The following is a 10825-nucleotide window of genomic DNA, read 5'->3' on the forward strand; positions in this document are numbered from 1 at the left end:
TGTTTTCTCCTGTTGTTAACTAGCGCTTTTCTGAATCTCTCCACGTGCAGTGAGAGCCGGTGGAAGTGTACTATCCTTCATAACATCTTATTTTCTAGAAATCCGTAGGTGAATGCTGCTGCTGCTCTCGCTGCTGCTGCTGCTCTTGTTGCTGTTGTTGTTGTTGTTGTTGTTGTTGTTGTTGTTTTCAAAGTATAACCCGGCCACCGTTCATGGGATCAAAAGCATTATAAAATATGTGTAATTATTTCTCGAGCACGCCCTTCCTCCCCCTCTCTCTGTCTCTCTGTCTGTCTCTGTTTCTCTCTTTCTCTCTCTGTCTTTTCTCTCTCTCTCTCTCTGTCTCTCTCTGCCTGTCTGTTTCTCTCTCTCTCTCTCTGTCTCTCTCTCTCTCTCTGCCTGTCTGTTTCTCTCTCTCTCCGTCTCTCTCTCTCTCTCTGCCTGTCTGTTTCTCTCTCTCTCCGTCTCTCTCTCTCTCTCTGCCTGTCTGTTTCTCTCTCTCTCCGTCTCTCTCTCTCTCTCTGCCTGTCTGTTTCTCTCTCTCTCTGTCTCTCTCTCTCTCTGCCTGTCTGTTTCTCTCTCTCTCTCTGTCTCTCTCTCTCTCTCTGCCTGTCTGTTTCTCTCTCTCTGTCTCTCTCTCTCTCTCTGTCTGCCTGTCTGTCTGTCTCTCTCTCTCTCTGCCTGTCTGTCTCTCTCTCTCTCTCTGCCTGTCTGTCTGTTTCTCTCTCTCTCTCTCTCTCTCTCTCTCTCTCTCTCTCTCTCTCTCTCTCTCTCTCCCTCCCTCTCTTTACCTGTCTCTCTCACTGTGTCTGCCTTCTGTCTTACTCCCTTTCTCTGCCTGTCTGTCTGTCGGTCTGTCTCTCTCTCTCTGTCTCTCTCTCCCTGTCTGTCTGTCTGTTTCTCTCCGTCTCTCTCTGTCTGTCTCTGTCTTTCTCTGTCTGTCTCTTTGTCTGTCTCTTTCTTTCTCTCTGTCTCTCTGTGTCTGTCTCTCTATCTCTCTCTCTCTCACTGTGTCTGTCTTCTGTCTTAGTCTCTCTCTCTCCCTGTCTGTCTGTTTCTCTCTCTCTCTCTCTCTCTCTGCCTGTCTGTTTCTCTCTCTGTCTCTCTCTCTGTCTATCTTCTGTCTTATTGTCTTGCTCTGCCTGGCTGTCTGGCTGGCTGTCTGGCTGTCTCTCTCTGTCTGTCTGTCTCTCTCTCTCCCTGTCTCTCTCTCTCTCTCCCTGTCTGTCTCTCTCTTTCAGTCTGTTTCCCTCTGTCTGTCTGTCTTTCTCTCTCTCTGTCTGTTTCTCTCTGTCTGTCTGTCTGTTTCTCTCCGTCTCTCTGTCTCTTTCTTTCTCTCTGTCTCTCTGTCTGTCTCTGTCTCTCTCTCTCTCTCTCTGCCTGTCTGTTTTTCTCTCTCTCTCTGTCTCTCTCTCTCTGCCTGTCTGTCTGTCTCTCTCTCTCTCTCGCCTGTCCGTCTCTCTCTCTCTCTCTCTGCCTGTCTGTGTCTCTCTCTCTCTCTCTGTCTCTCTCTCTCTCTCTCTGCCTGTCTGTCTCTCTCTCTCTCTCTGCCTGTCTGTTTCTCTCTCTCTCTCTCCCTCCCTCCCTCCCCCTCTTTACCTGTCTCTCTCACTGTGTCTGCCTTCTGTCTTACTCCCTTTCTCTGCCTGTCTGTCTGTCGGTCTGTCTCTCTCTCTGTCTCTCTCTCCCTGTCTGTCTGTCTGTCTGTCTGTTTCTCTCCGTCTCTCTCTGTCTGTCTCTGTCTTTCTCTGTCTGTCTCTTTGTCTGTCTCTTTCTTTCTCTCTGTCTCTCTGTGTCTGTCTCTCTCTCTCTCTCTCTCACTGTGTCTGTCTTCTGTCTTAGTCTCTCTCTCTCCCTGTCTGTCTGTTTCTCTCTCTCTCTCTCTCTCTCTCTCTCTGTCTATCTTCTGTCTTATTGTCTTTCTCTGCCTGTCTGGCTGTCTGGCTGTCTGGCTGTCTCTCTCTGTCTGTCTCTCTCTTCTCTCTCTCTCCCTGTCTCTCTCTCTCCCTCCCCCTGTCTGTCTGTCTGTCTGTCTCTCTCTCTCTGTCTCTGTCTGTTTCTCTCTGTCTGTCTGTCTTTCTCTCTGTTTCTCTCTGTCTGTCTGTCTTTCTCTCTCTCTCTCTGTCTCTTTCTTTCTCTCTGTCTCTCTGTCTGTCTCTGTCTCTGTGTGTGTGTGTGTCTGCCTTCTGTCTAACTCTTACTCTCTTTCTCTGCCTGTCTGTCTGTCTCTCTCTGTCTCTCTCCCTTCCTGTCTCTGTTTCTCTCTCTTTCTGTTTCTCTCTGTCTCTGTCCATCTCTGTCTTTCTCTGTCTGTCTCTTTATCTGTCTCTCTCTCTTTCTGTCTTTCTCTCTTTCTGTATCGTTGTCTCTCTCCGTCTGTCTCTCTCTGTCTCTGTCTCTCTCTCTCTCTCTCTGTCTGGCTGTCTGGCTGTCTCTCTCCCTTCCTGTCTCTGTTTCTCTCTTTCTGTTTCTCTCTCTGTCTCTGTCCATCTCTGTCTTTCTCTGTCTGTCTCTTTATCTGTCTCTCTCTCTTTCTGTCTTTCTCTCTTTCTGTATCGTTGTCTCTCTCCGTCTGTCTCTCTCTGTCTCTGTCTCTCTCTCTCTCTCTGTCTGGCTGTCTGGCTGTCTCTCTCCCTTCCTGTCTCTGTTTCTCTCTCTGTCTCTGTCCATCTCTGTCTTTCTCTGTCTGTCTCTTTATCTGTCTCTCTCTCTTTTTGTCTTTCTCTCTTTCTGTATCGTTGTCGCTCTCCATCTGTCTCTCTCTGTCTCTGTCTCTGTCTCTCTCTCTCTCTCTCTCTCTCTCTGTCTCGGTCTCTGGCTCTCGCTATCTCCCGCCCTCTCTTTTTTTTTTTTTTTTTTTTGCAAAATAAGCTCAAGCACATCTAATCTAATCCATTACCAAGGCCTGAATTCTTAACTTCTGACATCCCAGATTTCCTCTCCCTACAGAATGCTGTACAGAACCGGCGAGTTGATTTCTGGACCTGGATACCTCATAGGTACTACATATGAATAAAGATCCAACCCTCAAATCTGGGGTTGCTTCTCCCTCGACTGTCTCGAAAAATCGTACCTCTGTTCACCTAGGATGCTGGGATGGTTTTCTCAATGTGCATCTGCCCGTGTCCTGCGTGACCTGTGACCGAGCCCTGCCCGTTGGGTCTCAAATATGTATCCGCAAACACTTCTCTCCATTTCCACAAGTACCCACGGCCCCTTGTGGAACCACTGGCTCTTTGAAAAAAATCCCAGAAGTGGTTTTGGCTTTTTGGCTAGGAGGCCTAAGGCCTGCTGAGAACTTCCCTGTCCGGGATCCTGTGTGAACAAAAGTGTCTCTGCTGGGAGCTGGGACCCTCGGGACCATGCTTGCTGGCGCTGGATGAGTCTCTGGAAGGACGCACGGGACTCCGCAAAGCTGGCCTGTCCCACCGAGGTCAAATGGATACCTCTGCGTCGGCCCGAGGCCTCCAACGTACATCACCGTCACCAACCGTCACCGTCAGCATCCTTGTGAGCCTGGCCAAGGCCCCGACTCCGGGGAGACTCTTAGGAGCCCGGCCTTCATCGGCTACAGTCCAAAGGGATGGTGACTCCACCCACAAAGTCCCCACTGAACTGCGAAGACGTGGAGCGTAGGTCAGAGAGGGGACTAGGAGGGGAGACGTCCTGACAGGCGATGAGTTCCCTAGGCTCTGGCCACCCCACCCACGTCCCACGTCCCACATCCCAAGTCCCGGGCACCCACGGGACACCGCCGCTTTATCCCCTCCTCTGTCCACAGCCGGCCCCACCCCACCAAGCAACCCACGCACACACGCTGGAGGTTACAAAACCACACGGTGTGAACAGAGCCTGACGGAGCGAGAGCCCATTTCACGAGGTGGGGGGGTGGGGGTGGGGGTGGGGCTGGGGTGGGGGTTGCGGGGTCTGCAGAGAGCCCGAGTCTCCCTCTCGGGTGGCTGACAGGCTCGAAATGAATATCGCTTCTTGGGCGGAGGGGCTTCCTTAGGCCATCACCGCTTGCCTGCAGCGGGACTACCTCTCACACCCTCCCTTGAGGCCACAAAATAGATTCCACCCCACCCCTCGACGTTTCCTCCGGGGGCCGGATGTATCCTGTTCGAGAGACCTGAGCCTGACGGGTTGAATGAAACACCTTTATTGGCTTTGTGTGTTTGTTTGTTTCTGAGATGGAGTCTTGCTCTGTCCCCCATGCTGGAGTGCAGTGGCGTGATCTCAGCTCACGGCAACCTCTGCCTCCTGGGTTCCAGTCATTCTCCTGCACTTGAACCAGAGAGACTGCCACCGTGGCCGGCTCATTTTTTTCTTTTTAGTAGACACGGGGTTTCGCCCTCTTTCATTGGTTTTCACTGCAGATTCTAGATTCCAGCCACACCTCCTCGTTCTGTGCCACAGAAAGACTTTTTTTTTTTTTTTTCTTAAAAGCACAACATATCTGCTTGATTTGAGTGGCTTCCTATATCATTATCATTGTGTTATAGGTGAAGAAAAGGTATTAAACACCGTGCTAGTGATAGTCAAAGTGAAAACAAAAGAACGGCTATCTATTTTGTAGTTAGAATAAAGTGGCTCAGTATTGAGAGCTACCTAAATATGTCAGCATTTAAACTCTTCCTAGTAAAAGCTTGCCGATCTGAATAATCCTCCTTTAAACACAATTTTTGATACGGTTAAGTTTTTTTAAGAATGCGACTCCTGCGAAATAGCTGAACGGACGATACACATTTAAAAAGCAAACGACACAAGGATCAACCAGACTTGGGAAAAAATCAAAAAACAACACAAGTCTCATGAAGAACTGAGTTCTTAAAATGTCACGGAGAACACGGCCGTCGGAAGAGAAGGCAGTATCGGCAAGTTGATTGTTACATTGGTCAGCGATAGCTAGCACTATTATGTTTTTGGCCATCTTTCAGGAGATGTAACTACTACAGCAGAATGAGATATCACCCACTAAACAACATAGTCACAAATCAAAAAATGTTTTAGTAATCTAATGCTTCAGATTCAGAAGCAAATCCAATGAAAAAACTCCACTGCTGTAACAATTAACCCACCCCAAAGATAACCGTATCTGACAAGAAAACGACCACAGGCTTATGACTTCAGAATTATACTTTCTCTTGATATTCATTTATGTATTTATTTATTTTTTTTATTTTCTTTTCTTGAGGGGGCGTCTCGCTCTGTCGCCCAGCGTGGAGCGCAATGGCGTGATCTCGGCTCACTGCAACCTCCACCTCTCCGGGTTCAAGAGATTCTCCCGCCTCAGCCTCCCGAGTAGCTGGGACCACAGGCGCCCACCACCACGCCCAGCTAATTTTTCTACTTTTAATAGAGGCGGGGTTTCACCATGTTGGCCGGGATGGTCTCGATCCCTTGACCTTGTGACCCGCCCGCCTCGGCCTCCCAGAGTGCCGGGATGACAGGCGTGAGCCACCGCGCCCGGCCTTCTCTTGAGGTTTTAACTATTAAGTCAGCCCAGAAAAATACAATAAATGTCAACAGTCAGTATGGTGTTGAGGCGGAAGTAGGACCACGCTTTTTCATATCTTATTCAGTTGATAACCATACGACCCAGGTAGACATTTCCTGTGTGTCTACTGACACACAAGCACAGAACAGTGAAACAGAGAGACCGCTGAATAAAAGGGGACGCTCAGTTCTTCATAGTAACGCCATAGACTGGAACACTGTCACAAAGCAGCAGCTAGTGAATCGTTTCCATATTTTTTTCTATTATCCAATAAGTGAATGATGCTATTCCCTTCCAATCTCCCAAGCCCTTTTTGTCCCCATCACCGCTGCGGTGCTCGAACAAAAAGTAACAAATCAAGTAACAAAACTAAAGAAACACACACACACACACACACACACACACACACACACACACACACACACACACACACACACACACACACACACACCCCTAAAGACAACTACGGTATCTGCAAAAGTCTGGTAGAAGACAGAAACTGTTGAGTATAAGGATCTGGTATTCTATTATCATGAGTTCATTTAAGAGTTTGTTCAAGACATACATTTCATAAGAAAACATCTTAGTTAGAAGTTATTGACCAGCGTGTACCATCCCTAAGTATTCGTCACCAAATTCATGACAATAAAGAGCTATCTAACAAGAAAAATTAGCGAGTACCGGCACCATCCGTAAGACTTTGTCTTTACGCTTCCTGACCACTCACCATGCATTGCAATGTCTAGGACTGACTCTGATAGCATTTCGAAATCAAGCTAAGGCTTTGTCCAATGCTTCAGTGAAGACACACTCACGCCCTAAGACGGTATAGGCGTAAGCATCATTTGGATCCACCTCGATAGTTCTCTGGAAGAATTTAATGGCAATATCCTGTTCCCTTTGCAGACTGCAACGGGTCCCTGCAGCACACCAGGCCTCTGGCTGGAGAACTTTTATCCATGTCTGTGAAGTCTTTTGACAGAACTGAAAGAGCAACATCTTTCGGAGGATGCCAAAGTGTTGTAGTGTAGATCTCCATGCCTTCGACTCTATAATTCTCCCTCCTTCTAACCTCTGAGAATATTCTTTCAGGTCGCATGGACTCTGAAAGTTTAAAACGGGCCCTTCCAATTTGGCGCAGTACCCAACCGGTATTGTTGTCTTTATGCTTCCTGACCACTTACCATGCATTGCAATGTCTAGGACTGACTCTGAGAGCATTTCGAAATCAAGCTAAGGCTTTGTCCAATTCTTCAGTGAAGACACACTCACGCCCTAAGACGGTATAGGCGTAAGCATCATTTGGATCCACTTCGATAGTTCTCTGGAAGAATTTAATGGCAATATCCTGTTCCCGTTGCAGACTGCAACGGGTCCCTGCAGCACACCAGGCCTCTGGCTGGAGAACTTTTATCCATGTCTGTGAAGTCTTTCGACAGAACTGAAAGAGCAACATCTTTTGGAGGATGCCAAAGTGTTGTAGTGTAGATCTCCATGCCTTCCACTCTATAATTCTCCCTCCTTCTAACCTCTGAGAATATTCTTTCAGGTCGCACGGACTCTGAAAGTTGAAAACGGGCCCTTCCAATTTGGCGCAGTACCCAACCGGTATTCTAGTGGTGAGAAGGTAGATGGCTCAAAATATGGATAGCTTCTTTGCGGTGGTAAGAACACAAAGCTAAATAACCTTTCCCCCTTTCACGAAGAAGGCTCATCAAGCCTTCTGCTGCTGCTTTTTGTAGATGAAAAGCCTGAATCTGAGGTGTGATTGCGGCTCTTTTCTCTTCTGAAACGATGGAAGAGTCCAGTTTTGTCATTTCCAGGCTATCGTTTATGTTAGGTTGTGGTGTACCTCCATTATTAGTTCTACTTTTTGTTTTTCTGCTTGGGATTTCAGGTGGAAACTTCATTTTAAATTTTTTCCTATTATCCTTGGTTGTGGAGCTGTCACTAGTCAAGAGTCGCGAATTTCTTTGAGGTCGTGCATTTGGGGGAGACGCCATAGTGGGGCTCAACACCTGAGGCGTTCCACTCGTTTGTGGACCAGAACTTTGTGTTTTTGCAAGAATTGGAGTGACCTTTCGGCTGATTCCCCTCTGCGAGAAGACAGACTGTGTTCCGGTTTGGCCGATTCTGGCAACAGACTTTTTTGAAGGGGCTCCGGTGGGTGGCACGTCAATTACAGAAGGTGTCTCAAAGCGGTGTAGTTTTGTAAATAGGATCCATCTCCGGGACCCGAGGTTTCTACTGGCAAAGTCCCAACACTTGGGGTGAATGGACCAACAGCTGCTGGCCCTCCTAATAAACTTCGACCGGTGTTTGGTTCATTTTGCACCTGTTTAGATCACATGGAAGTTCCCGTTCCCAGTGGGACAGTATCAGGTGAAATGACAGCTGAATCCATAGAAGACACTGGGGAATCTGTATTCAAGGAGTACTTTGAATTGGAAGATTCTAAACTCAATCTGTTTAATTCAATGGTGTCCTGGGGTGTTTCCGTAAGAACGGTCTCAGGCTGTCTGTGACATAAGCTAGGACGAGGTACTTGTGTGGGGCAACACTTGGACAGACAGTTGCCAAAGTTCTGTAAAGATGTGAATTGAAGTGTTTGGTCAGGATCTTGCTTTTTCACCTACTTCACATAATGATTCAAAGGGATACCAGAGGAAAGGATTTCAACTAAGGCCCTGTTGGTCACATTCGGATCCTTTGGCAAGCCGATCTGTCTTGCGATATGCGTGTCCCGGCAATGAGAGAGTAAAGCGAGCTGAATCACCAGACTCAGTAAAAATATCGTCATGGCTTTTCTGCTTAGGAAACACTCCACCCGATAAGATGTGTTCCCCTTCTGCAAGCTTGCTGAGATCCACGCAACATTTTGCAAGCCGGTATTTGCATGGCGGTGCAGTACCACTGTGTCCTTTCCAGAGTCTATATGCTTTATAGGCCTTTCCTGAGGGGTAAGGACAGGTCACCAGTGAAAACAAGGCTTCTTCTGAGTGTACTTCTGCATAAAGGCGTTCTGCGAGGAAAACCGCATCTCGGTAAGCGCAGCGGTTTAGTGCTTGCCATAGAGCAGCCTGGACGGGTTCCTGCAGCACCGTCATCCTCGAGGCTCAGGCCCACTTTCTGCAGTGCCTCAGGCATCCCCCCACCCCACACCGCCCGCACCCCACCGCCACCCCACTCCCGTAGCGGCTATGGCCCGGCCAGGCCAGCCCCGGCTCGTTTAAAGTCACCAGCGGGACCGTTCCCGGGGGATGGGGGAGGCCGAGCCCGAATGACTTCTCTATCCTGCCGACTCTGGAAAGCCCGGCCCCTTGTGATCCATTGCAAACCGAGAGTCACCTCGTGTTTGGAACACGGATCCGCTCCCAAGTTCAGTGGGGGGATGTGAGGGATGTGGCATGTAGGACGAAGGACTCTCTTCCTTCTGATTCGGTCTGCACAGCGGGGCCTAGGGCTGGAGCTCTCTCCGTGCGGACCGCTGACTCCCTCTACCTTGGGTTCCATCGGCCCCACCCTGGAACACGGGCCTCGGCAGATTCTGGCCCTTCCTGGCCCTTAAGTCGCTGTCAGAAACCCCATCTCGTGCTCGGATGCCCTCGAATGACTGTGGCTCGCACCTCTCTGGAAACATTGGCGATCTCTCCTCTACGCGCGGCCACCTGAAACCACAGGCGCTCGGGACACTCGTGCTTTCAGGAGAGAATGCTGAGAGTCTCTTGCTGACTCTCTCTTGACTTGAGTTCTTCATGGGTGTGTGGTGAGGACGTAGTGAGACCAGACGTATTAACTCAGGCCGGGTGCTGGTGGCTCACGCCTGTAACCCCAACGCTTTGGGAGGCCGAGGCCGTAGGATCCCTTGAGGAATCGCCTAACCCTGGGGAGGTTGAGGCTGCAGTGAGCGAGCCATAATGGTGTCACTGTGCTCCAGTCTGGGCGAAAGACAGAGTGAGGCCCTGTCACAGGCAGGCAGGCAGGGAGGCAGGCAGGCAGGCAGGCAGGCAGGCAGGCAGGCAGGCAGGCTGGCAGGCAACAGTTGTACTATGTTCTTCTCAGGGCAGGAAGCAGAAATAACAGAATACAGCACTTCATTTTTTTTTTCCTTGGGACGGAGTCTCACTCTTGGTGCCCACGCTGGAGTGCAGTGGCACCATCTCGGCTCACCGCAACCTCCACCTGCCGTGTTCAAGCGATTCTCCTGCCTCAGCCTCCTGAGAGTAGCTGGGATTACAGGCATGGGCCACCACACCCGGCTGATTTTGTATCGTTAGTAGAGACGGCATTTCTCCATGTGGGTCAGGCTGGTCTCGAACTGGCGACCCCAGGTGATCTCCCCACCTCGGCCTCCCAAAGTGCTGGGATGGCAGGCGTGAGCCATCGCGCCCGGCCGGCTACACTTTTTTATTTTTATTTTTTTTTAGTTTTCAATTTTAATGTATTTATTTATTTGCTATTCTTTATTCATTCATTCATTCATTCATTTATTCATTTATTTATTTATTTATTTATTTATTTATTTATTTTCGAGACAGACTCTCGCTCTGTTGCCCAGGCTGGAGGGCAGCGGCGCGATCTCGGCTCACGGCAAGCTCTGCCTCCCGGTTTCACGCCATTCTCCTGCCTCAGCCTCCCGAGTAGCTGGGACTACAGGCGCCCGCCACCGTACCTGGCTACTTTTTTGTATTTTGAGTAGAGATGGGTATTCACTGTGGTAGCCAGGATGGTCTCGATCTCCTGACCCCGTGATCCGTCCGCCTCGGCCTCCCACAGTGCTGGGATGACAGGCGTGAGCCACCGCCCCCGGCCTATTTATCTATTTATTAACTTTGAGTCCAGGTTATGGAACCAGTTAGTTTTTGTATTTTTGTTTGAGACGAGGTCTCACCATGTTGCCAAGGCTTGGATCGAAGGATCCACCTGCGCTCGGCCTCCCAAGAGTGCGGGGATGACAGGCACGAGCCTACCGCGCCCAGACCCCCGCCTCCGCCCCCCCCCCCCCCCGCTTGTCTTCCCGATAGTTTCAGGGCAGAGTGTTTGGCTTTGGCTGGCCTGCTTAAATTCATTCTAAATAGAAATTTGGGACGTCATCTTCTGGCCTCATGGACTGTGAGCTGAGGAGTCCCCTGGTCTGTGTATCACAGGACGGGACACGAAAGGAGGAGAAAAATCGTAGCGTTCGAAATAGGTAATTTTGTGATACAGAAATACACGGATTCACCCAAAACACAGAAACCAGTCTTTTAGAAATTGCCTTAGTCCTGGTGTCTGTGCCGGTGATTCTTTTCGGTTTGGACCTTGACTGAGAGAATTCCCAGTCGGTCT

This window comes from Pongo abelii, chromosome 23 (genome assembly GCF_028885655.2).
Source record: "Pongo abelii isolate AG06213 chromosome 23, NHGRI_mPonAbe1-v2.0_pri, whole genome shotgun sequence".
Lineage (NCBI taxonomy): Eukaryota > Metazoa > Chordata > Mammalia > Primates > Hominidae > Pongo > Pongo abelii.